Source organism: Phaethon aethereus (assembly GCF_964289735.1).
Source record: "Phaethon aethereus genome assembly, chromosome: 19".
Classification (NCBI taxonomy): Eukaryota; Metazoa; Chordata; class Aves; order Phaethontiformes; family Phaethontidae; genus Phaethon; species Phaethon aethereus.
The window spans coordinates 493,594-517,879 of record NC_138595.1 but is presented as its reverse complement, the minus strand read 5'-3'; positions in this window follow the sequence as shown (position 1 = coordinate 517,879).

Genomic DNA, 24,286 nt, shown 5'->3' with positions numbered 1-24,286 from the left:
CATTTACTATGCTTGATGGTTCCATCAACATAACCTTATTGTGATCTATAGCAGTAAGGATAACAATTAAAATGGTATTACTCAATTTTAAACAGCCACTGACAAGTTCTACCCACATTTACAAGCATCATTTCACTCCTGTTTAGCCACATCCATAAACTCTATTAATAATTCATACGGCCTTTCTGCACTGTTTTTTCCCCTGTGTGTAGAGAGAAACAGAAAAAGCCTTCCCACCCTTTTGGGCAGGACTGGGAGGCAGAGGGTGTGGGGCCGTGATGGGGTACCTGCCTCCCATGGACCAAAGACCGAGGGCCGTCGGGAGCCCAAGAAAACTTCTGCCAACAGTTTCCTCAGTGCTGGAATTCCTCCATATAACTCATGGGATTTGGGATCCTAAATCCTTTAGGATCTTCTGAAAATCCTGGTTGATTGCCCAGGAGGGATGCACTGACCATACTTGTCCAGGAGGGGAATGACTGGGACCCCACAGAGCTGGAGGGCAAATGCCTCCTGTGCAGATGGAGGGAGCAGGGAGAGCGCTGCTGGAAGGTACAACGAATGGCATCCCAAGCCTCTTGGCATTCGGGAGGGGAACAGCCTGCTGCCACACCACCCTCCTCTGCTGTGGCCAAGGACGACTACAGGGACCTGAAAACCAAGGGCAAACACTAACTGCAGTGTTCTTTTTTCTTTAAGGAAAACACACAGACTCTGCCCTGTTTTCCACTTTGCAAGCTGAATTTGACCACCGAGGATTTGAAGGGAGCTTTTATACTTGGGAAACATCAGTGTTTAAAGCCCATCTCATCAAAACCCACCATAAAATAATTGTAATATTAGCATTTTCCCAAGCTATTGGAAGCAGTAGCACAGAACATGCTAGTGCAGTGGTGAACAGCTGGCAAATATGAGCCTTTCTGTTGTACTTGGCCAGATTTATATGTCAGGAGGGTGGAATAAATGACAGGTTCTGATGAATGATAAAAATATGGACTAAAGTTTGCAAAAGCATTTTCTCCCTGACATTCCTGCATTTCCAATGAAGCTAAGGGTGGTGCTGAAACTTTGCAGGGAAAAACTGAAGCCTCCTTTGGCCAGAATGGAAACTAGGAGAGATGCTTTAGAAGTCACCGAGAGGACCACACTGTACAGCAAACAACTTGGACCAGAGCCAGAGATGCAGAGCTCCAAGAATTGCTGGCAGCTACCACAGCTGAAGAAGGATTTATCCACTAGGGTCAAGCTTCCAAATAAGTTATTTTATGGCCTATGTTGTCTAAAATGAGGTGCGATTTCAGATCCCTTAGCTTTTGGGTGCCCATCTGGAGACACTGTACCAGGGATTGCTTGGTACCGCTCCACCTCTTGGTTCCCAAAGCTGTCAGAAGTTAGGTGCCCCCTGGGATCCAACAAAACAGAGAAGTAATTCTTCTGGTGGAATTATAACCAGTCACATGGACCCGTTCCCTGTGCACCATCTTAAAGCCAGAGCCAAGATTTAGCCCTTGGTTAGAAAAAATATTTATACATCCACTTCATAGAAGCTGAGTGCAGAACCCACCATAAATAGGTAGCTTAACACTAGAATTACTTTTAGAAATGAAGTCTTCCATTTTTCATATGGAAAAGGAAATCCATTTAAATACTAATAGGATTCATCTTTCTCTTACAAGCAGGGCTTCAGATTTGTAGTCTGGTACAGAAGAGCAGAGTGAGGAGGAGGGGTAGAAGTGACCTCAATTCTGACAGGCACATAATTTTGCAGTTCAAAAGTTATTGGAATGTTTCGGAGCATAACGCCCAACAATTTGCATTCCAAATACCTTCCATACAAACTGAAGGATTGCTAAAGGTTGCGTATCTCAGATTTAATGCTTGTGCCCTTTTCTCAAATTAGTGATACAGTCAAGCTCTGATGAGATCATATCTTTGACACAGAGCAAAATTATGGTAACATTCATATGTGATCTTATCCAGTACAGCTCCTATTTCCATGGGATTAGAAAAGGAAAGAAAGTCCCATTAAACTGTATTAAAGAAGGTGATATCCACCCTGCAGCTATAGGAATATTTGAGCACTACATATCATATCTGTGAAAAGAAAGTAGAAAATGAAAATTCAAAAGCAGCAACAAGGATCTAAGCAATTGTGTAATACAACGCCAGCTACAATTTAGTGCCGATTATAATTCTAGGTTTCTAGACACAAGTGAAGGAAGCCAGATGAAGTTTGGGGGACTGTTTCCCCATGTATAATTTAAAAGGGTGCCTACAGCAGCTGAGAATCCAGCCTTATTTGTGAGAGGGAGGGTCTGAACAATGTATTTTGCCTATAATTTGGCAATGTTCAGAGCACTGTATTTCAGTGTCAGACAGCCCTGAGGAGGGTAAAAGCACCAAGTCAAGAAAGTGGGAGTTGCCCAGGGGTTTCAGACTTTAGATTTGAATGAAGAACTAAGGCACACATTTTCCTGAACATCTCTGCTAACAGGGAATATCGAGCCTTTCTTAGGCATCTGAAAAATAAAACCAAGTTGAGCCCTGCTACAACCCTGTTCTTCACACTTGAAATCTGGTCCCAGTCCCGCAAGAGCGCTGGGCTGCGGTGGCACAACAGCTCAGGAGGGTGTTACCATTTAGGGGCCCCCCAGGCTGCTACCACAGTGGTCCCGGTCAGCACGGTAACACACGGGTACTTACCCATCCCAGCCGTGGAGCCAAAACCAGATGGGAGCCGTCCAGCTGCTGCCTTCCCTGGGCGAACGCAGCTTCCGCACGTGAAGCTCGGCAGCTCACGGGGTGCTGTAGGCTCAGGCAGGCCTTCAGCCCCTACTCAGTAAGCACAGGACCACCGTTTAAATGCTACTAGAAACCAGCACCTATCTGCAGCATCAGCTTGCACTTCAGCGAGGCTCTTCCCCACTGCCGCTGCCGCAGTAAGCACAGCACCCTGCGGCCCTCCCAGGGGCTACGGCCACACGCAGGCCTTAGCGAAGCTGCTGTGCTGGCTAGTGAGGCCATGGATGTAAGGCTCAGGTTGGCTGGGGAGGAATAAAAGTACACAAGGGTCACGTCACAGCTGAAGTGTGGTGTGTTAGACAAAGGCACTTAAGTGCAATAAACCAGGATGTTTTTTGTTCTGTCACCCATCCTTAGCCTAGAGCCATTTTGAGTTTCAAACTCTAAATTAATATGTGGGAAGACATACACATGACCTACTCCCTTCACAGCACAGTCATTGCACAGGTCTAGCTTCCCCATCCCATTCATTTGGTTGCCTTCACAACAGTCCTAGGCCATATGAAAGTAACAGGATTCCTCAGGACTCACAGGTTCCTCCCAACACACCTTCTGGCTGAAGAAGCAGCAGAGGTCCCAAAACCATCTACACCTCTGTGCAGCTGGCAAAAGACTGGGAAACCACCTCCAGGCTGGTGAAAAGCCAAGGCATAATACAACCAGCACTTACTACCGTTTATCTGGACCTACCAAGTCAGTGTCCACTTCCACAGAACACATCCTTGCCAGCAGCTTTGACTCCTGTTTCAGACGTTAAACATCCACGGCAAATAAAAAGCAGGATGATACTCCAGCCAGAAGACCTTCAAGAGTACATGACTGTAACCACTGAGAGCATAAACACAGAGGTGCCCTACCAAGGTGATCCTAGCCTTGCAAGGGAAGCTGCCAGGCCAAACCCCTCTCAAGCTTTCCACAGCTCTGTAAATCAGCAGAGATTGGCTCCTGCTCGTTTTTATAACAGCCAGGTGCTGCTCAGGCCAATCATTGATCTCTGACAGGCCTGAGAGCCATCTTTAAATGGCCATGCAGCTAATTAAAGAAGTATTGTTTTTAATCCCAGTTTCTGTAAACTAGGTCTAAAATTTTTTTTACCTACTTCAGTGCCTGTTTTGAAGATTTGTCAACACATAGTTTTGAGAAACTCAAGACAAGCAAAAATGAGGTTCTTATAAAGGCCCAGGATGCAGCTAGGCCTGATCAACAAGCCTAAAGCCTATTGAAAGTCTTGGAGTGCCTGCAGACAGCAGGAAAGCTAAGAAAAAAATTCTCATTTGATACTGCAGGGCAAAAAATTTCCCCACAAAATGTGTGGGCAAATCCAGAGCGCAAGTGGTTGGAGTAAATGCTGTAGGTTCTTCCTGAGAAAGTTTCTCAGTCATAAACTGAACGACTTTGGTGACTTCCCCCAGCAGAAAAAACCTGTGTCCGAAAAAAAAACTTTTCTGTGTCCGAAAGACAAGCAGATAGAGAAGCGCCAGGGCGTCTCTCATGGATGATCCTCTGTAATGGGGACTGGCCCGCGTGGCCAGGGCGAGGCCAGCATTTCAGTATCAGCGTTTGGCAGGCGGCATGGTGCCACCGAAACCGAGGGAGCCCTGTGCCATCACAGCAGCTGAAATCTGGCTGCTGCTGGCTGCTGAGGAGGTGGAGGAGCAACCCCTGCAGAGCAGCTGAGGTTTAGCCGTCTGATGGGAGCTCAGCGCCTGCTCCCCTGCTCCTAACTCCAAGCCATGGTGACTGCTGGAGAGAGAAAGAGTCATGGAAGGCTTTCCTCAACACCTCCCAGTGACACCCACGTGCTGTTCAAAGATCTTGCAGTCAGAAAGCATGTAATTTCCCACTTCTTGTGAATTAAACTGCATCTTTGCTATTACCCTGCTGGTTTCACGCAGCCCCTCTACACACCAGATGATTCAGGCTGTGCATTCCCTGTGCCCAGATCTTAACTGCCACACAGTAATGGCAGGGTTGTGAATGAAAACATTACTCAGCTCACCATGACTGATGCCTCCCGACGAATGGAGAAAATGCAAGCCGAGCACCCTCAACTTGCACACACAGACATGAGGATGGTTTAGATAAACAAGGTGATCTTTGAAGAGACTCAGTGTTGGCTAACATTAGCTGGTGGCCAGGGGGTACTCAGAAGAATTCTGGTGGCTTGGGCAGAGTCCATGATCCACTTTCCTGAAAAAGTATGCTCTGACATCTGCATAAGAATAGCTGGGAACGGAAAACACGAGCAAATGTGAAACATAATTTGAACATACACACACAAAAGGAAAGGCAGCAGTTATATCGCCTTATTTCAAACCCCTTCCAAAAACTGTGGGTGAGAAATTCATGTTCTTCTTATGTGAGTCCATGGAAAAGGAGAAGAGAAAGTTAAAAAAAAAGAAAACAAATGGTTATAAGGCAAGGCAGAAAATTTTGGAGAGGAAAAAGTAGTCACAATATCCCGGGTTTTCAAAACTCTGACTACACATGGATTAACCTTATTGTGTATGGCCAGCACAAGGCGGGGCTTGCTTTTCTTAGTCCTTTAAAAACCTGAAGTGGCTTGTTTTGAGTGAGGCTAAATTAATTACCACTTCTGAAAAATCAAGGTAGTGTGCACAGACACACACACATGGCTTGGGCATACAAGACTTGAACAGAATTTCTGGAAAACTTGGGACAAAAAAATAACCCCATGCATTTTAGGGAGGAAAAGAGAAGGTGAGGCTTCCCCCATCTGTCAACATGCTCTATTTGAACACTGACAGGAGAAAGAGCATCCTCTATCCTTCCATCCGTTCACCCCGAGTTTGAACAGGCCAACTTGTCAGTCTCTGCAAGTCTGGAGAATAGAACCTATTATTTTACTCTAAATAGGCTTTTGCCTTGGAAAATTTTGCTATTTCCTCACATTTTTTGGCTTCGATGTGCTGCTGCTTTCCTTGTTAATAATCTGCACAAAGTACCTGTGTAATCATAGTCTATGTTGTGCTTTCCATCTCTCTTGGGTGTATTTAATCATTAGAGAAAAAACAAGATCATAATGAAAATGCTGCAAGTCTAAGTTTTCAGTGATCAATACATCAGTGATATGTCGACAGACCTTATTCCAAGTATTCAGGTACATGCTCAATATCATGCATAATCCTTTAATATCAATTAAATATTGTCTCAGGCAGAGTGACAAAAAGAGAACTAAATCAAAGTTAGTTAAGAGAACAGATGTTGTTATTTGTCCAAGAGGAGCTTAGCGGGAACTTGGCTTCCTGAGCAATTTGTCCTTCCTTACAGATACGCGTCGTATTTCCTTCCCCCTTACACTACGTGCTCACCCCTAAAGCTGACTTCACTGGTACTGCTCATGTGCCAAGAGCTGCACATATGCTCTAGCAGCGCACAGAAGGGGCGTCTAACTCACAAGCAGAAATATTACTGCATGATTAAGGACCCTATTCAACTGGAAACAATCCTACGTCCAGACACGTGAGCGCCCAGAAGCATCCGTTTTGATTTGGTGGCTGGGAGGGGGCTGGCAAAAAATGGAGAGAAACCAAACCTTCACTGGGTACGACTGTGAATATACGCTTGTGTACGACTGCACTTAGCCAGCCTAAAGAAGCCTCTTTTTTTTTTAGCTGGTGCTCATAATATGCCAGACCATCCTTGTTCTCACTAAATCAAGGCTCCGAAACGCCTGTTGTGCCACACAACTAAGGGCCTGAGTTTGGTGCCAAGGGAAGGTGCAACGACAGCCCTGAGGAATGAGGTAGTCCCGCACCGCGTCTGCGGCCTGCCTGCCCTTGCAGTTGTGAGGCTGAAAATGGCACGGGATGGCCAGGAAAATATTAGAAGCATGTATGCCCCACTGGGGGTTAGGAGATAAAGGTTAGGGTTTGATTTACACCGTTAATAAAGAGTCGTTTCCAGAATTTCACAGCAAGCACAGTGCCAGGTGGGTTTACACAGGTAGACCTTCAGCTGTGGTAATTTGCAGGCAGTGGAAAAGACAACAAACTCTTAACTCGAACAAACCTAAAGATTAAATTACAACTCCACTTAATGCTACCTCAGAAGAATGTATGCAGGGAAGGAGCTTTCCACAGCACGCACATCCTGCTGGCAAAGCCGGGCTGGCCTGACGACGCGGCGGGGTGCGCGACCTCCTGTCTCCTTAGAGCCCAGACTTCGAGGGCTCCGGTTTTGCGGGGCCATGAATGCAGTGGAACTCGCCTGTCCTCACCGAACGTCCCACCGCGGCGAGCAGGGGTTTGGGAGCCCACGCGTGTCTCGTCTCGCGGGGGTGGCCGGTGCGGCACTGACCCCCTCGGGATTCGGGGCAGCTGAAGACTTTGTACGAGTTGCCGGGTTAAATCCTCCTCCTCTGCAGCAGCGACTAAGGGGCCCCGGGGCTGGGCAACTGCACCCCATCCGCCTCTGCTGCTGTCCTTTCATCCCTTTTTCCCCCAAATACTGGATTCTGCTAGATACATGTCTTGATAAGGCCCTGATTCAGCAAACTCGGTATGTCAGGCACACAAACCATCCTGAAGCCAAAGCTAAAGCCGAGCTCATGTTGCTGGGGATGGGGACAGATTTACTCACAGGGTGCTAGTGAGGGGAGGACCAGGCCCTTTGTCACGAGGTGTTAAACGGGCTCGATAAAAGTGGAGCAATTAGCCCATACATTTTCTGTGCTCAACGTCAGCCCTTATTGATCCCTGGCGGCTCACAAAGTTGGAGTTTTACATATTCAATTATCGGGGAGAACATTTAAACAAAAGCCGGAAATAGAGTAAGGACAAGAAAATTGCTGATACATCAAACCAGGGCGGATCTGAAAGCCAGTCACTATATATATTCCCAGATGTTTACTATGCCTTTACAGAGCGCACTTAAACATGAGAAGCTGCCCTCCAGTTAGAAAACAGCCGCCAAAACCTTCTAAGTGTCATAACCTGCCTTGTTGGGGAAGGATATACACTTCTTCACTCCAGAAGAAGACAGACCAGCTGAGAGCCATACCTGGACACTGAGAGCAGTAACTTTCCTTCATTACTTACTATTGCAAATGTGTGCCCTTTCTTGGAGGGAAAGCAGGCTAATTTAAGCCTTATTCTTTCACCGCTCACCTATATTATCAGAAAGTATCTTGCTCAATATTAAGGACTGAAGATTCCTTTCCATACCATACCCAGTGGGCAAAATGTTTTAAACGTGTAGATTTAGAAGTGGGAAGAAAGGGAGACAGAAAAAAATTGGGTATGCATTGCTGTAAGAAGTAACTGCAAGGAGAATCACAGACTACTTTTTCCTCTGGACAGCCAGCCCTGAAGCAATAAAGAGGAGAAACACTTCCATTAATTTCTGGTTGGAGAGATCAATACCACACCACCAACCAAACCAGATCCTTTTCTCTCCTGATCCACTGCAGGGCAGGCAAAACTCCCCTCGCTGGAAACAAAGCCGCACCATGCTCCAGCCCCCTTGTGTGGTCGATGCCCTTTTTCAGAGAAGAGAGGTCACTGCTATCAGCAGGACGTGGCAGACGTCCCCATCGCGACAATGTCCTGACGCAGAAGTGCCATGCGGGTTGCGCCGCGCAGCGCTGCTGCTTCCCTTCCCGCAGGTGCTCTTCTCTCTCTCGTTTACATTTGCTTTGCTTCAATTCATAGCTCACCACTTAGGAGCTTTTGCTCTTTCTGAGACAGCGCAGGAATATAAAATAAATAAAAAGGCCATTAAATTAAAGTCCAAGTTAGGAAGAGTTACGCTCCATTCCACAACCCCACTGGGGCAAAGGGAGAGGCATGTAGGAGCAGCAACTGTTCTGGTACCTCCCCAGGAGAAGGAAGCATGTATGCTGCTGGTGTGGGAAGAAACGGAGGAGGGCATTTCTGTAGTAGGAGTCACTTTGGCCCTGGTCATGCATAAGATCGCTGTTTTTTTTGCCAGAACACAGAAAAAAATTTCCCTTTTTGAACTCATCACCTACAAATTGCAATTTTGCTCATTCCACACAGAAGATCCTACTCGTGTGCTGAACATGGCTCGCACTCATTTGACATATTAAGCTTTGTCTCACTTCAGCTAGTCATGGAAGTCTTCCACAGCTGAGGCAGAGACATTTGCACGTGTCCAGCTCTTCACCTTGCTTATTACTTTAATTGAAACTGATGTGGTGGAAGTCGCAGGAGGTGAATTCATCACACTCTGTATGAAGGCTGCTGCTCAAATGGGAACTGCTCTGCTTTCAAAATGTCTTGCTTTAATATGTCTAGTGATATTTTGTTAAAGAAAGAAACATCTAGTATTTAATGCTCTTCATCTTTTAAAAGTGAGCAAATATTTGTAATTAAATTAATTATGATAACCATGCAGGTGTCTCATGTGTGCTGTAAGTTGGGGCTTGATTTGCAAGAGATTGCCTCTTAAAAGGAAATAGTTTATTCCTTTGTTCTGCACTGCTTTTGATTGGCAGGAGAGTGAATAATTAATTACGACAATATTACAGACTTGTAAATTTACTACAAGAAAATTACAGGTTCTCTCTATGACCTCTCCCTTGCAAACTGGCTGTTCCTCCTGGAAGCACGGGACGGGCTCCTGCGAAACCCTGAGGCAGGTGGCTTTCTGCTGGTTTGAGAGATGAAAGAAGTAGGAATGGTTCATCAGGAAAGTGATCTTAAATCATGCGAGAAATGCCAAGCAGTTCTCAGCGCACCTTTACCTTGGGGGAGGGAACTGCAATTTCCATTTCAAAAGCATTTCCACAATTTTAAAGTAGGTTCTTCCAACTAAGAACAAAACACTACGTTTTCCTTTGAATTTAAATTAGGCAAATTCAGGCCATTCTTAACAGGTAAGTCTTACTGAGCAGTGGAAACCACGCGTCCATCTTCTGTTAAAGCATCCCATGTGCCTCTGTGAAAGGAAAGGAGTAACAACTCTCTCCAGTCACACCTCTCAGTGCAGGCACTTTGTGGTTTTCTGCAAACAGGACAAAGCCTGTTGGTTTTTCTTTCATGTGAATTTTGGCTAAACCAGGACAGCTGCTTGAGGGCCCAACCAGGCAGAGCTGGATAAACTACAAGAGTGGATAAAATACAAAGGAACACAAACCAGGATTACCAGAAATAAAAGCAGAAGAAAAGTCAGCACTGAACCCGTTTCCCTCTGGAAGCATGGTGGAGGATGCTTTCCAAAGCCCTTTGGAAGGTGTTGTTAGAGCAAGACAACTGGAAAATAGATAAAATGCTAATGCACTACTGTTGGGAAGACCAGACAGGTGAAAGGCAGGCATGAGAGAAGGTCTCTCGCTTCAGCTGCTCATTTCTTAGCCCTGGCAAGCTCTTGCCTGGTTTTCCCAGCTCCCCTGCCCCAGGAGCAGGGCACTCCGAGCGCCCGCGCATCCTGGCTGCCCAGGAAGTGGAGAGGCATCGGAAAGCAGGTTTGCAACATTGGAAGAGTTCCCAAAGAACTTCTGCCTCCTTATCCTCCTAAAAAACGTTGCAGCTCAAAGTTGCATCAATAGCTTAAGAAAGTGGGAGAAACAATAAAATGGACCTTCAGTTAAAACAGCCTAGATCTGACACAATTACTGAGCAGTGAAAGAAAATAAATGGCCTTTAATTGATGCTGGAATTGCACAGTGTCCTCACATTGCTCTGTTTTGATTTCTGAATTAAGAAATCTCTCTTCTTAATAGTCACTCATGGCAACTAACTGTTGCCTTCTGCTAGTCCCATAAGGTGCCCACTAGCCAAATGATTACTTCTTTATTCTTCAGTAACAGTTGGGCTCTTTCAAAGAAAGATCTCAGTTCAGGGGAAGCTCATGAAGAAGTTTAACGGTACATTAAATGATGCTGAATTACACAGGAATTTGCATGGATTTGCATTTTACATTTATATTAATACCAGATGAGTTCATTATGATTCATCTAACAATAATGAATGCTAAAGGAATAAGTAATGATAATGATATTACAACTGTGCCATAATCCTGTCTCTGCAATGTCAGTCTCCTATTTTCTACAAAAGCAGAGAATTGGCAACGTGACATTGTTCTGCTGTTACCATCCTGACTCAGGTCTAACTTTATGGGACCTTTATGGGCTTTCCCATATGAGCATATGGCTTGAAGTCTTTGCCAATTAGCATCTTTCCAGAGTTCAAAATAGCTGAAAATTCACTCATGGTTCTTTTTCATTTGATGATTCTGCTGTCTTTCCCCCCTCTCCCAGGGGATTGCTAGTGGCTCGCACAAGCTCAGCCAGCACTTGAGCATGTTCCCCTTGTCCCATCGGAGGTCTTAGATCTGTCAGAAGTGCCAACAAAAATGGCTAACAGATGTAGATAGATTAGGGGAATAAGGTTGAGGCGAGAAGAGAAGAAGGGCTTGTCTTTGTTGACCACAAGCCTCCCCTGTCTCTGCCGTTCCTTACCACCTCTCGCTGGACGCATAGCCTGGAGCGAGCTGCCTGCTGCCGCTAACACCCACTGGCAGCATCCGCAGCTGCTGCCGCGCCGGCTGTGGCTCCTGAACACCTCCCCAGGGTGGCGGCGGAGAGAGCTGGTGGCCTGCAGGCAAAGTGTCATCTTAGCACTGTGACAGAATATGCCGGAAGAGTCACTGGAGAAAGAGCTCCCGCTCTTTGTTAAAGTCCGCATGTTTTTAGAGCTCTTTCGTCCTACCCATGATACAGTCTGTAGAATGGCCGTGACTTGACCCCTCCAAGTTTACCGTCAGAGGAGTGAACGGTTTTGGTCTTTGAACTTCATGCAATGGGCTTCCCTGAGGTGGAAAAAATAGGTAGGAAGCAGATTACCAGCCACTAAGCATAAGGATAATTGAGGACAGTTCATTAGAAAGAGTGACTGAGGCATAGAGCAGACTAGAAACTGAAATGCCAGTTTTTGTAAAAAAATCTTGACTTTTTTTTCTATTAGCCGAATCTAAAAGTTGATACTATGGAGATGTAAATGATGGGTATGTATGGAATCAATCCAGACAATTTTTTTTCCAGATTCACCTTAGTGAATTCCTCTGCTATTGATTGTCTTTCTCAGAGTGTAAATAGGTCTTCTGACAGTACAGGTGTGACTTAACTCGCTGTCAATTTTTTATGCTAATGACTTCACTCCTGTAAATTTAAAGGATGTGGCCTAAAATTTGCCTTAGGTAGCAACATAATTTGAAAACATACCTGAAAAAAATCCCGTCCTCATAATTCCTGTAACAGCAATTCTGTTTCACATCTTTTGCTACATTATTTTGCTTTCTTAATGCTGCTTTAAACGCCTTTGGCAGGAACAGCTAATAACAACTTGGAAAAATTAATATGTACGCTAGATGGAAACATTCTATTGTTTCCATGGATACCAGTGCAAAATCCCTTCTGTGATACGTCTTCCTGCAAAATGTTTCATCAGCAGCAAAACAGCCAAATACCTGTGAAGTGGAGAATGAGCTTTAGAAGTCCTATTAAACCACTCAGGCCATTTCTCTGGCTCCCGCCCTGATGTGTAGCTGGCACGTGGCAGCCGCGCTGCCCCTCGGGTTAGTCGGGTTCCTTGTTCGTTTCATAGCATCGGAGGCTGCCTTGTCTTAGAATGAACCTGGGGCGATCAGACTGTTTTCCTTGCTGCTGGCCCCTCGGGCATGCTTACGGTTGCGCGGGTTTCGCAGCTGGCGTCACCCTGGGTGCCATCAGGCCGGCTGTGTTGGCGTGTCACTCTGCTGGGGAGGCTGGGGAGAGGAGAAGCCTCCTGCAGTTTTTCCCCTGGGTCAGCACCCAAGAGGAGAGGCTGTAGTGTCTTCTTGTTCTGCAAGACCTTTAACAGTCTAAGGCAAAGGTTCTTTCTCTGACATTCCTGCTCTGACTTTTCCGTGGAAGATTTTATAAATATTTCTACTGTGAAAAAGGAAATTTTAAATAGATTTCATCTTCTGTTGAAGAGCATTTGCCTCCTCCCCGATACCTTTTCTCGCTTCAGAAATCTTGCACTGCTGTCATTTCACTGAGAACCCACCTTAAGCTTCAGTTATTAATGATTTAATGAGAAGTCTTTTAATTATAACAGCTGTTGTTTTAATCACCAAAGTCTTTATAATTAGACCCCCTGCACAATCCTGCTGCTAAACCAGCGGCTCAGAAACCCTCCTCACATGGGTCAAGCTCACGGAGCAGTCTGTCTGTCCATCTCCTGCCCCAGCAAGCATGCTGCATTTTTCCCCTTTGCTTGCATCTTCCAGGAAAAAGAAATGGAATGAGTAAAAGAAGTGGCTAGAATCGCAGATGCAGCTGATCAGCACGTCGTGAACACAGAAACATTCCTCATGCTAATAAATATTAGGTGTATTGGTTTGTTGGTAACAAGAACTGTGCAAATTCGTCATGTGCCTCTTTCGTAGCTCTTATTACTTTTTTAGGGGAATTTGTCTCACAACCCTCTTTCAAGCAATCAACTCAAGAAGTTCTTTGGAAAGTTTCTAGTGATATCAGGAAAGGATGCTTTTCTCACACCTTTTAATTAGAATGGGGAAAAAAGGACAGCTTTAGACAGATCTGTATGCTTTTACAGCAAACCTTGCTGTGCACAGTCAGTACCATGCAGTCAAGACAGTCTCTTTAATTCTGGGCTCCTTTCTGAGTTCCTCAGGAAATTTAGACAATTCAGCATCCAATTGCTGGAATGAAAAGTCAACGTTTTGGAAATTCTCGCCAGAGCTAGAAATGCTGAGAAGCTGCACATCAGTAATGTTAAAGATAGAACCTTCCAAGAGACACTGATACTGTGATTTTGGAGAAGCTTTAATTTCAATTAAAAAATAAACTATCAGAAGGCAAAGAACATTTAAAATGGCAGCCAGTTGTATCTGCCAGGGACTGCAGAAGGTGCCCGTTTGGTGGGGCAGGAGCAGTAGAGCAGAAACACTTGCTCTTGATGAATTAAGACACTTGAAGAGCAGAGAGGTGGCTTTGTTACCCTGTAATTTCAAGTAGACACTATGCTGCCCTTCTTCCATCGCAGACCCCGGTGCTGTGTGCTGTTAACACCGCTGCCTTCTCTTTCCAGATGGACCTTACACTTCGGGGCGATGAGAGATCGTTTCTTGTCTAAGACACGTACAAAGCAATGCACCAGACAGCCCTGCCCAGCGGCACGGCGCCGGTCCAGCCGGCCGGCACCCGGCACCCGTCGCCAGCTTTGCGGGGGGTGGTCTGTGCTGCCCCTTTTCGCTCCAGCACGGCAGATCTCCCCATATTTGCGAAACACTCCAAGACTGGTGGACAGGAATTGTAGGATGTAAGTATCCTCCAAGAGAAAAACCGCCTACTCAGTTACAGTTATCTCAATTAAATTATGTCCTGGAGTGAGTGCTCAGTTGTTCTGACAGTGGTGAATTTCAAAATTAATTTGATTTCGTTTTGCTGGGCAATATGTCCTCTTGGGCTGGCAGGTGTTCTGAACCAGATGCTCTCTTCTCCTGGCTGTTGGTTCCCCTCTCCTTTTGCACCACTCACGCGAGCACAGAGCGCGAAGAGGGGAGAGTCTCCTGACCGCCGGTCGCCCGCAGCAGGCGAGCTGGAGGCAGGGCGGCTGCGCTGAGCGGCGCTGCTGACCCCAGCCCTGGCCGCAACGGCCCCAGCACCCGCAGGCAGCATCTGCTCCCCTTCCACACGCAGCAGTTCTGAAAGGCCCCCCGCATAAGACTGGCCTCAAACCTCGCTGTGTGCAGCCCTTGGTTGCGCATCGGCACAGGCTCCGTCGGTTGTTTTAGCTGAGTGCGGTGAGTAGCACTTGACAGGTTATTGACTTGCAGTGACACACTTTATTAAAAATCAGGGGGGACCAAAGCTCTTAGCTCCTTATTAGAGTGCAGGCTTGTTGTTAGGAAAATTTAGTGATATGAAAACTATTACAGTATCCAACAGAAACAGTCCTTCTGAGACATTCAGAATAGCAAAAGGTTAAATTAAAACTTCCCTGCTGCAGCATAATCAGGAGATGGCCAGGCACAGTCTCCATGCCATCAAGCTGTGCACGCTTAAATTAGAACAGCGAAGTGGATTTTATATAAATATATATAACATGAAGGTATTATAATACATAGACCTGCTTCCTCTCTCCAAATGGCCTTCTCTTCCACTTCTGACTGAGTCTGAAACCGTTTGAACTTGATTCAAAGCTCACTGAAGAAAGTGTGCTTTTCATATCAGAAAATGGGCTTTGGATGGCCCTGCAGTGCTCATCTCTGAATGCTGGCAAAATGCAGGTTAATGCCTAGTGATCAGGAGAAAAGTAAAAGCCCTTACAGACATGCCTATTCAGTTACAGACTGCAAGGACCATTTGTGGCATGGATATGACACCATCAACCGATGCAATGAGCAAAGTCTTTGAGAACTGGACAAGGGCTGACCTTGCACGGTCTCTGTCCTTGGACCTCCGATGCCTGGTAACTGTTAAGTGCAGCTCAGTATGACAGACAGCACCTAGGGCAACAGATGCCAAAAACATGACCCAGGGAGACGAGCAGGGCTGTACGGCTGCTATGTGTCCGAAGCAAAGACCACACTGAGTCTCCTCCAGGGATAATTATACCTTCCCCCTCTTCACCACAGAGCCACTGGCCCCCACAGTCCATGGGTGTGGGTCAGGGGCAGTGCCAGTGTCCACACAGAACATGCATCATGGTGCACACACAGATGTCATGGACCCAACACAAGAACTGGACCCAGAAAATGTAGATAGGCATATACTAATTATACAGAGCATTTGCTATGTGCTCTTCTATATCGACATTGAGCCGGCCGGGCAAACCCAGAGCCAGGAGCAAGCACAGCTAAGCCTTGATGGTGGGTAGTGACAGGGACAACTTTCTCATAGTCTGCAGAGCACAAACTCGTCTGAGACTTCAGCCCACGGCACAGCTCAGTCTGAAGATTTGTCTAACCCCAGCATGGGAGCTGAGCATGTCAACAAACAATTAACATGCTCCCAACCAAGCAATTAAATCAATGGCAAGCGGGGAATTCCAGCAGACAATGCAATTACCGTATTAACTACGAAAATTACTGTATGTAACTACTGCAAGGAAGAAACACCAACTAAGAAAAACTGGGGCTATTTGCTCCGCGGTGGAACAGGACCCTTCAGTGGGAGTTAGAGATATAAATCTCAGGAGTATTTTAAGGATTAGTATGTTTTTATGGGAGGAAAATGGGATTGAGCACAATGGAGCCTGCCTGTGGCTTGGCACTTCTGGTCTTTCCTCCACACTTCTGTCAGAGGAGGGGCTGAGATGAAACTCTCCCCTCGTTTCTGTCCTCAGCAGAGCAGGCGCTCACAGCCCTGCGGCTCAGCGGCCGGTCTGACTGCAGGATGCTCAGCACTGCAGAGCAGCCAAGCCCCAGCACGAAGGCACAGGGAAAAGCCAGTCCTCCTTGAGCTGGGTCAGTGCCCTGACACTTCCTGTGCGTCTCTCGTGCGTTATTACAAGTCACGTTGCACATCCTGCGTCAACTACTGAGAAGAGCTCCTTGGCTTGGAAAATTCAGAATCCATTCGCTCATTATGCAAGATAAAATAACTCTCACTTCAACGGGAGCTGACATGGAGCCTAGAGAAAGAGCAGATCTGTGAAACGGGGGCTGTTTGATCCGTGCTTTGCTAGCTGTTACATCAGCTCCTCTCGGGAGATGAGAAGGAATATTAGCCAGGAAATTACTTTCCATTTAGTTCAAGCTGTGTTTTGCAATGCTGATTGAGGTGGAAGGTGACAGAAACAATTGCTAAATATCAATAATATTATGTACACAATTAAAATGCAGCCAAGAGTCTTTTAATACAAAACAAAATGAGGTTGTGAGCCTGTACAAGGATTCAGTGATGTTGCTAGGTTAAATCTTCAACTCAGTGGAACATTTGAAAATGTAATTTTTGCCTCCTCCTCCAAATTCCTTTTAATATTCACAATTGGCTTCTGTGTGAGATGTTTCCAGCTCTGAAAAGTTGTTTGAGCCGAGTAGCTAAGGATTATCTCTAATAAAGCACTGTTATTCAGGACAAATCTCTATAGACATGTTTACTAAATAACTCTGATATTTTACAGAATAAAACACATTAATTACAACCACAACAGCAATAAAAAGAGGTGGTGAAATGTTTCAGTCGTGGCCATCATAATGAAAAAAAAAATAAATCTCAATGTGGAACCTTCCTTTGGAATACACACTCAAAGTCCGCGGCAGGCTTTCATCCGTTCCGAGTTCGTGAAAGAAGAGAGACAGCCCAGCAAAGGAAGCAGAGCGAGGAAGAAGGCAAGGTGCCCCTGCCTGCCTGTGCCTCCGGGAGGGGCCATTCGAGGCAGGGCCGTGGTCAAGCCCCAGCCGGGGCTGGGCAGCGCTGCCGCCCGCACAGCCGCCCGCGCGCCAGCGGGGCCAGGGGGTGCGCGGAGGCTGCCAGGCGGCCGCTCGCCGTCGGCAGCGCCGTGCTGCCGGCGCAGGCAACGAGCGGTGTTTTGCAGGCAGCCGTGCGCAGCCCCAGCCGAGCACCTTCCCCGGCTCCTCGGTCCCACCGTCACCCTGTGGCTGTAGCTCTGCTTTCAGCAGAGGGAGGTCCTGGCTGCCCCGCGCCAGGCTCCACCGAGGGAGCAGAGGATCTTCTGTGGGCACAGGCAAGGCCCGAGGAAAACCCACCCTCTCCCGCCAGCACCATGGAGCACAGAATCCTTCTGTTCTCCCACTGTCTGGCAGATGATCTCGGCCCGGGCTCCCCAGGCACCGGCGGCCAGAGCCGACAGCGCTGCAAGTCCCCGGTGAGGGAGCAGCACCGTCCTCGGGCCACACCACTGCCTGGCACAGCTCCACTCGGCACATCAAATGTATGTCAGGAGAGGACATGCGTGGTTGATGGCAAGGGAAACAGTTTTCCCCATGGAGGTATCTGTTCATTAGGTCTGCCCCTTCTTCTGTCACTGACCTGGCGGTTGACTTTGAGCAAAGCCATTTTCCCTCTCTGTGCGTCTGTTTTTCTGCGGGTGCCAATCTCCGACGGCTTTGTAAGGCCCTGAGAGCTACAGCTGAGAGCGTCTGGCTTGGCTCCTCCGCTCCAGCAGCAGGTTCGCAGCCGAGACCGCTGCGTATGCCCCGGACAACCGCAGGCTTGAATCGGGGGGAGGTACGTGGCTCTCCAGGTATTTTCTGACATTGAGGTACTTAGTTTTTAGTGATAAGCTTGGAAGCCTGACTTTTAACTCCTTTTGAAAACCACGGCCTGTGCTTGCTCTTGCAGTAGGATAAAGAGAAACCTTTGTTTTGGCTGTGCCCATCTGACATTTTCAGTGACAAAAATAAATTTGACTTGCGCAAGCTGTGAAGGAATGGGAAAGATGTTATTTCTAAAATGTGCATGGTGCTATTGGATGCGATAAAAGACTGAATGAGTCAGTAAATGTAGCAGTTTAGCAGCTTAAAAAAAAATAAATCAATAATCATGCAGCAGTATCTACAGTATTGGAACAGAAAAATGCAGCTGAAATCCTGTCTGGCTGGGAAAGCTAACCCTTGCCTTTACCAGTCCCTTGCCTGGGAAGTGGCGGAGCAGTTCGTCAGTGGGTCATGTTCATCCCCGGGGGGGCGAGATCGGCCGATCCCCGGGCTGACACATGCAAGAGTTAAAGGGAGAGCAGAGTCAAACTTTTCTGCCCACAAGTGCGTGAGGATTTTAGTGGCTCCCACCAGGTGGTGACTTCAGCCACCATCCTGACTATGGTGGTGACAGAGCCAGCACGTCAAACAAGGGGGAAGAGTCATCCCTAGGAAGAAATACCTTAAGATCAGGCACGTGAGAGAGCTTCATTTCTCCTCATCACCCTTAAACACGAGCAGAATCCAGAAGAAAGATCAAAGAAACTCCTTTTTAGGGCAATATCACCTGTTCTTCAAATCTACCACTTCATCACAGACATGATGGGGACATTGTGTATGTGTAGAAGACTGGGTAAACTCTTACAAGTTACCTAAATCTACTTGCTAGTCCTTAGGAAGGAATTTATCTCACCAAGCTATCCATAAATTAATATATTTGCTCCCTTCATACTCAACAGAGAGTGAGATACCATTCAGGGGAATTGTTCATTTTGCCTATTTTAGATATCTTTTTTCTGATTAAATTTGATTCTTGTTTGACCCAGCTCTGATTTTAATCATGTGAAAATGCTAGGAAGAATGGCATGCTAATAAAGGATTTTTTAATCCTTTTTTTCAGACAAGGATTGGAGTCCCATTTCTGATCTCAGTGCTATGCACACAAGGTTCACTGATACGATTTGTATATAGAAGAATTTGGTCTTTGGGCATCTCTTGTGATTGCATAATTCTTTCCCCTGCTGAGGAGCATACCTGAAGGGAAAACAAAAAGCTCCACAAATCGCAGGTTTCCAAGTTGCCAGAGAGATGGCTCAGGAAATTAGTCCTTCTTCAAAACGGAAAGAAAAAAAAAGTATTCTGCTTGGGGGGGGGGGGGGAAATCCAAAAAATTTTACTAAATCAGAAAAAAAAAACCCCAGAGAGATTTACATGTGCACTTAACTTTGAGTACAGGGAACACGCTCACAGCAAGGGAGCTGCGCAGCGTTTTGCTGGCCGGAGGTCCAAGTCCGGCTGCCCCTGAGGGTGGAGGTGACCCCGCTGCGGCAGGGAGTACCCAGGGAAGTGGGATCCTGGCCCCCGTTACAGCACAGAGTCAGTGCCGAGTGACTCAGCACACTCGCCCACTGGGAAGTGAGGAATGAAAGGCTGTGAAAAGCATCAGGATTATTTAAATTATCTGCTTCAAGATTTACAAAGTAATTTCCGCCAGTTGTAAGTCAGGCACACACCGGCTCCCTGCGGCTCTCGGTGCTGGGCTGGGGGGTGGTAGGGGGGTGGACTGCCTCCTCCTCCCCCCCCAGCCACCGGACCTGGAAGATGGGCGATGCTGCGGCCGGGTGCCTGCAGCGGCTCCCCGCACTGCCCCGCAGCTCCTCAGAGACGCTTTGATGACCGGCGGGGAAGAAGCTACAGCCCCGCTTCGCTTCCACCCTGTCGGGTTACACCTGCCCCAGCAACGGCCGCTTGGGCTGGGACCATGCTGCTGCTCTCACCGGACGTGACTGGGCCTGGTGAGATGAGTTTGGTAGGAGGAGAACAAATTCAACGTTCCCCTCCATAAGCTGAAGTGACACAAAAAAGAAAAGAAAGGAAAAGGCTCGCTGAGGGTCTGCCGCGCAGGGCTCAGGGCCTCCCGTCCCTCTCAGCCCCTTGACTGCAGGAGAGGCAGCACTAACTCAGCCTGCTGCGGGATGAACGGTCCAGAGCTCATGCTCCATGAGGAAACACGTCTTCTGATCCGCCCTACGGGCTGCCCGTGAACAGGGTCGTGACTTTGCTCTCAGCGGTTTTCCACAGTTATTCACCACGTAAGGCTGGTTCATGGCTCCGGTGCCTCTGCAGAGCACGGGGGCATCGCCCCAGCCCCTCGCCCCAGGACCCAGCAGGAGCCGCCCCCGCCACGGTCCCAGCTCCACCTGCACGGGCACTGGGCCAGGGCCTTGCCGGCAGCGCAGCCCCACAGGACCACGCGGCATGGCCCCGCGGGTGCGGGAGGACACTGCCCTCCCAGCCCGGCACTGCTCCGCTCCGGGCAGGCCACAGCCCCTCCTGTCCCTCCACCTGCTTTACTCCTGCCCTCGGACTCACGTTCCCACCACCTGCGACCGCCATGTCGACATCTAGCAGGGCTTCAGGGAGCACACTACTGCAGTCGTTCCGGAGGTCCTGACGAGAACTGAAACGCTGCCTCGTAAAGTAACGCCAGACCCGGACACCGCTGTTGTTTAGCTCAGTATTACATTCTGCAAAGGCACGCAGAAAATCATCTGCTCGCCTGTACTGTGCAGCCCTCCTTGGCACGCGGGTTGGCCTTTGCGTCCCTCGGGAGCTAGCCCCAGCCACAAGTTCCAACTCTAACGGCGGTCGAAACACGCTGGCAGCTTCTCGCTGCTCTCGGTGCCGCGCCCAGCAGTCAGGGATTACAGAAGCACATGCAAAAGAATTAAAAAACCCAGCTGTTCTTTCGTGCGCCGTACAGCAGAGGTGACCTGCAATTCCACCTGAGCGACAGGCGAGCGTTCAGCTGTTTCCTGCTTAAAGCAAACATTTCCGCACATACTGTTAGACTTCTTACAGTAGTCCGAGTGGAAGATCAGGTCCCGCAGTCAGCGGGCACAGGCTGCCTGTGGGACCTTCACTGCTTTTTCTTGCAATTAGAGTTGTATGAATACGCAAGGGTTTAGTCCTCCAGCCAAAGGGTCTCTTCTGCATGGAATGGGGGGCTCTGGCCACTTCACACAAAGCATATTCTTAAAAATAGTATAGCTGGCTTTTAATATTTTGGGTCTAGAAGATGCCTTTCAGTGTAACCATAAACAAGTGTTACTGAAGTATAAACCCCAGAGATGTGATTTCATATATATATATATATATATATATATATATATATATATATATGCCTGTGTGTACATCCTGTGACTGCTTGCTCCGTTCCTGAGCCAAGGTCTCAGTTACCAGCTGCAAATCATCACCTCTGCAGGCTGGGCACGCTGGAGGGGTGTGAGGACAAGGGCTCGAGCCATTTTCACCTCTCCTACTATGGACCACCACAGCCCTGTCACCTGCCCCAGCTGCAGGCTGGGAGCTTCTCCTTGTCTTGCAGAAAAGCCAACAGTTTGCACAGGGAAATTTAAAGGGTAGTGTGGCTCCCTGCAGCAAAGGAAGAACAAATGGCCATAATGACAAGTTACTGCAGGATGCTCTGACTCAACGGAGCTGGGCTTCTTTGCTGCTTAAGTTATTTCCAAAGCAGATGTTTCCTGTGCATGATTATTACACTGGTAAGTGTGGAACAGAGTAGGGAAGGCAGATGTTATCTTGACCTCTACTTTCAGGAGCACAATGGCCGATTTTTATTTCTGGCACGTAATCTGAACGTATTCATCAAGGAGAAGATGATGGAAAAAAAGGATGGCAGCATTGACAGCAGCTGTACCCAAAAAAAAAAAAAGGTTTTTTTTGCTTGTCTGAGTAATGAATACAGAGGGAAACAAGAAATGACCTTGAGCTCCTTCCACCTACTTTTGCATTTATTTGCTTTATTTCAGTAGTTCCTGTTTTCTACTGACTTCCCACTTCCTCTGTGTGTCCAGAGCATCCCAGGACAGTCCACTAAGCACTACTGCCACAACAGCCACGGGGCTGCTCCGGCTGGCGTGGGCACTGAGCCACAGGCAGAGCCGGGATGTGAGCCACCAGCCTGGGACCTCGTCCTGATCCCTGTCTGTCAGGGGACTGATTTCCAAGATTATTAAGTCGCTGGGGGGCCTCTGAGTTGTGACTAAGGGACTCGATGGCGGGGGACGCAGAGGAGACCTGTCCTAGCCCAGCAGCCACCCCGTGCCCGCTGCCATGCCACCCTGCCTCCTGAGTCACCACTGGGCTGAACGAAGTGCGCGGCGGTGGCTGCGCTGCAAGACCGTCACCTGCCCCTTTCCTGCCAACACGTCTTGGGCCACAGTGGGAGAGAAATTCCTTCTGAGGAAGGTTTGTGCCCACCATTTTCAAACTGTTCCCATAAAGTATCCCAGGCACGCTCCTTTCCACACAAAGACGGGGAACCACAAACCATGAGTCGCTTCTGAAAGTATTAATTAACATGTTGATTCACTAGCATCTGTTTTTCAGTATTACTAGACACCCATCTGCACAGGTGACCCCATCTTAGCACCAGCTGCTGCTGTTGCCCATGCTCCTGCTGCCCAAAAGACTTTGTGTTGCGTTGCCTCCACTTTGCTGCATATAAGCATCTGTCCCACTGCACAACAACGCAGAGCTGGGAGGGGGATGTTTAATAGGACTAGGTAGGAGCCATGCTGCTCTCAGCAGGAGTTGCCCCAAAGCTAAATGAGATACAAAAAAATCTGGTTTAAAAAAAATAAAGAGAATTTCAGCCAAGGTCAATCAAGTCAGAGTTCCTGTCAATGTAATGAAGATGGAGCAAGGCAGATTTAGATACATGAGAGAAGGGTAGAAGCAAACTGCTCAGAGCAAAGATGATGCCGAGGTTTCTGGTTTTGGGACTCAGGTGCAAAGTTCTAAATCTGGAGAAGCTAGAGGAGCCACTAAAGCTGGAAAGAGGAGCGAGTCTTGACTCATTAGCAGCAGAGACAAGACTGATGCAGCCACAAGAACCTCAGCAGGATTTCACCCGCCAGGAGGTGCCTGTGGTGCTCCCCAACAGCCGCCTGGTGCAGAGCCCACTGCCCAGCCCCGGCCAGTCCTGCGGTGAAGGACGAAACCGTCTGCAAACACCCAGTGCATGGACAGACAAACCTGGCACAGTTGTGAAAATGGAATAATTCAGCCTGAATTATTCATTCCGTTTCATTCATGCACCAGCCGAGGAACATCCTGATGGGTATTATCTGCCTCAGGTCTGACGCATTTAGCAAGGAACCACAATTGCTATTGTGAGAAGGAGAGGCACTTAGCAACACCTCCAATTAAAAATGTCAATTGTCTCAAGCACCCTAATATGGATTTAATAAGATTGCCTATGTTAATTATATATCCATTTATTGTTAAAAGAGCACTAAAGATTTAATAAGAGATAAATCCAGATGTCTTCTAATTAGCTAAAAGCTGCATGAAGTATGAAGGGTGAAATTCACGCCTGCACCAGTTGGCATTAGTCCGATGCAGAATTTGAGTTCCATTCAAACCCTGGAGGCACAAGTACTACGCTGGTCTTGATCTGACCTCATTGCACAGAAGCAGACTTCACTGCAAATGCATAATGACCTTTTCATCAATACTAGATACTTGCAAATAGATTTTTTTCAAATCAATTTAATGCTTCACCTGCGATTCAATACCAATGTAATTAGATCAAGATTATGCACATTCAACTACTACTCACTTTGACTGCTGCTGCTCAGCTACATGATAGTTGAGCAGAATAAAATAAAACAAAACTTCCCTTCAAAATATGAATGTAAATGTTAAATTCTAATGGGTACTTTGTGGGGGACCATTTTTAAAGATTTTACATGCATGTGTTCATTTGCAATCAGGCTTATCAGACATTGCTAGGTGTGAGACAGACTTTGCTCAGAGTCCTGAAAAGAAGACCAGGAACTGGAGGAATCACAGGTCTCTAATCTGTCTTCATTCCCACGGCTAGGCCAAGAAAATATTACTTATCTTGCCTTTTAAAGGTCTAGACAATCTGTTGCATAGCACCCCGGGCCAAGAAGACTTTTCCACAAGGGGAATAAGCATCCGCCCATGCTTTAGATTTAAAGCTTGGATTTAAATGTCTGTGGGACGGGAGCTCTTGTTTTGCTGGACTGGGATGGTTTGCACAAATACCTCAGTGCAACGG